General features: G+C 36.0%; 1 long non-coding RNA gene across 1 annotated transcript; it reads right to left on the minus strand.

The window, feature by feature from the left end:
* Positions 1-562: 562 nt before the first annotated feature.
* On the minus strand, positions 563-1,971 carry LOC137573075 (uncharacterized). Its single transcript, XR_011031806.1, has 2 exons — positions 1,013-1,971; positions 563-942 (listed from the first exon to the last, which is right to left on the minus strand). It is a non-coding gene; the product is annotated as an uncharacterized lncRNA (long non-coding RNA).
* Between the last annotated feature and the right edge of the window lie 1,251 nt (positions 1,972-3,222).

Below are 3,222 nucleotides of genomic sequence, written 5' to 3' on the forward strand. Positions count from 1 at the left end.
TATCAATCCATAAGCGATTTTGAAATTGTATGCTGGATTTTCTAATTTAGTAATCGATATAATAATGAACATTTCCGACACTGGGGAGTGCAAAAAGCTTAAATAGAGAGCATACAGAGAGAGCATAGAGAGAGAACTTAGAGCAGAGGTAGGCACCCATAGCCCGTGCGGGCACTTTTCTTCGGCATATGATCGTTTTACCATCTGTGTGCATGCCGAAGTCAACACGAAGTGCACTTGAGAGCGTAAAAACAGAATTAGTCTGTTGCAGCATTTCGACGCGAGCGAATCTACACCCAGCGACAAAAAAAAAGCCGCACAAGGCCGTTTGGCAAATTGGTGCGTTCTTTGCTCAGAGATTCATCTAAATTTCAATGCATTGATTAATTTAAAATTTTTTTGGATTAATCAATCAATTCCACATACATTTTTAAAAATTTAATTTTTATACGTCTTTTATCCAATGAAAAAAAACAATTTTTCTGAAATCACACAAATTAATTGATTTTTCACTAAGTTGGTCCTCTTAAGTAAAAAAATTATTAAGTAAAAAAACAAAGAATTTTCAACAAAAACAAAATTTTTTCATATTAATTAAACTATTTGCTGTTAATATAAATTATAATATAGTCCAAAATATTTCGTTCTGAATTTTTAAATTAAATTATAAAGTTATCAATATTTGGTAGTGCCACCTTTGGCCTTTATAACACATTTGACCCTATTCGGCATGGACTCGTACAAAGTCTCCAGATACTCCGCCGTTATATCCTCGAACCACACTTTTTCAATCGTTTTCATTAATTCCTGTAATGATTTTGGCTTTTCCTTTCGTATTTTGGCACTCATAAGGGCCCAGACATTTTCAATAGGATTGAGGTCAGGACTGTTCCCTGGCCAATCTAAGGACTCAATACCAAGTTCTGACTTCAAAATTGATATCTGTGGTTAGCGGATAGTTAAAGTTTATTAAAAAATGATCGGAATGACTAATTCTTGAAAATCCACTTACAGAGCGCGCCCGATGACAAGGTGCAGAATCGTCCTGGAATATGGGCTCTTTTTCTCTTTCAGTAATCGACTCAATGCTAGGCACAAGTCCACTGAGAATGATTTCTTTGTACTTCTCTGCATTCACCATCCCTTGAAGCATAATAAGTGATTCTGTTTTGTATTTGGAAATGCATCCCCATATCATAACATAAGGCGAATGCTTAACAGTGGCAACACAGCAGTTTTCCGAATATCGCTCTCCGTTTCTGCGCCGAACTTTCAAGCAGCCATCGGGTCCAATAAGATTAAATTTGGACTCATCAGAAAATATGATCCGTGACCATTCAAATTGACCCCAATTTTGCTTATTTTTCGCCCAGTTTAAGCGAGCTGTCTTCATTTTCTGGTTGAGAAGAGGTTTTTTGGCTGGTGTCCTTGCTATCAAACCCATCTCCTTGAGCCGACGTTGAATAGTCCGAGCCGAAATTTCTTTCGTAAATCGTTGCTGCACTTCAGATGCAATTTCGACGGCATTTTTGAAGCGATTCTGGAGGCTCGTTCTCATAATAACGCGATTCTCCCGTTCATTTGTGCACTTTTTTTCTGCCTGATCCTTTCGTCCTCCCCAATTCCTCCGTCTCACGATATTTTTCAAAAAGCGTCGAACTGAACTTTCATTAAAATTAGTTTTATTAGCTATTTCACGATTCGACACGTTTTGCTGAGCCAAAGCAATAATTTTGGCCTTTTCAGTGAGGGTCATCTGTTTTCCTTTAACCATAATGTTTAATGTTCACCAAATTGAATCTCCGCAAAATGAAATTTTATCAACCGACAAGTCGAAAATTTAGCAAAAAGTGAAGAAAACAATCGAGGGGATTCCCCAAAATAAAAGTTAAGCGACTAGAATACAATTTGGGGAAACCCCGAGCTAGAGAAGGCAAAAGTTGCAATAACCTTAAAGTGCGGCTTTTTTTTTTGTCGCTGGGTGTATGTCGCGTTGTTGGAAAACTGCACATGAAAAAATTAATTTGGGGGGTTGTTTTCTCATTTCTTTTCTTGCAGCAGATCATCGATTGTGCTGGTTTGAGCGATTGAAATATGGCTTAATCGCTCAAACCAGCACATTTTTTTCAAAAAAATTTATTTATATCGATATATTTTTCCCCCAAATATCGAATATCGATATTTTTGTGGTATTTTTTGATATTTTTTGCGTTGGTCAATTCAAATTCAACAAATATGTCGTCGCACATGAAAAACAAGCACTATTACGCTTTTGTAGGGTGTATGCAAAAAAATGTAAGTACATACATATGTACGTTTCCTCGAAATGCATTGGTGTTTGTGTATCTATCTAAATGAAATTCAATCGTGTGTGTATTTTATATTTTTTTTATATTTGTGCGTGTGTGTAATTTTAGAGCCCGCGTTTTCTCAAAATGCAATGGTGTGTGTATTTCGAGAAAACGCCGGCAATTTTAGAGCCACACGGACAAATTCTCGAAATGAATTTCATATAGATTATTTCGCAATTTCTAATTCTGAATTTTTATAAGGAATGTTTGGAATCAATTTGTTTAATGGCAGCTAAAATGGATCAGGTAATTTTTTTATTTTCATTATTTTATCTGTGTTTTTGTCACCTCGTTAATTGTTAATCGTGTTTGTCTAGTGTTCTGTGAATTTTGGCCATTTGTCACTTTACCACCTAATATAAGAAAACCATACATTTCTCAAATTAGTCTCATACCAGTAAGTACATAAGCTCTCTATTGGAGAAAGCGCGCGACGATTTTAGCATTGATAAGTCTAATTGTAAGTGTACAACACTGACCACGGATAATGAGAACATATGAAAGCCGCATCAAGATATTTTCTCGCATCATTTTGTAGTATTTTGAACAAAGTTAAAAAATTCTTATGCATTTCGAGCACAGCCCTGCTGATGAGGGAATTCCGGAAGGTTCCATTAAGACCTTGCAGCAAAGCATTGACACGCGATGGAATTCATGTCTTGAAATGCTGGTATCCTTTTTTAGGTCTTGCGAATAAAGTGGCCATCATTTTAATAAAGAGATCTGAAAAAGTAAAAGGATTGCCAGAAATGCTATCAACTGATGAATTAAATACTTGCAAGGATTTTTGTAGCCTTCTGAACCCATTCAAAGATGCAACCGAAAAAAATAAGCGGTTAATTTCACTTTGGCTAAAGAAAATGCAGAATGC

The sequence above is a fragment of the Drosophila tropicalis genome, unplaced genomic scaffold (assembly GCF_018151085.1).
Source record: "Drosophila tropicalis isolate 14030-0801.00 unplaced genomic scaffold, ASM1815108v1 contig_108, whole genome shotgun sequence".
NCBI classification, from domain to species: Eukaryota; Metazoa; Arthropoda; class Insecta; order Diptera; family Drosophilidae; genus Drosophila; species Drosophila tropicalis.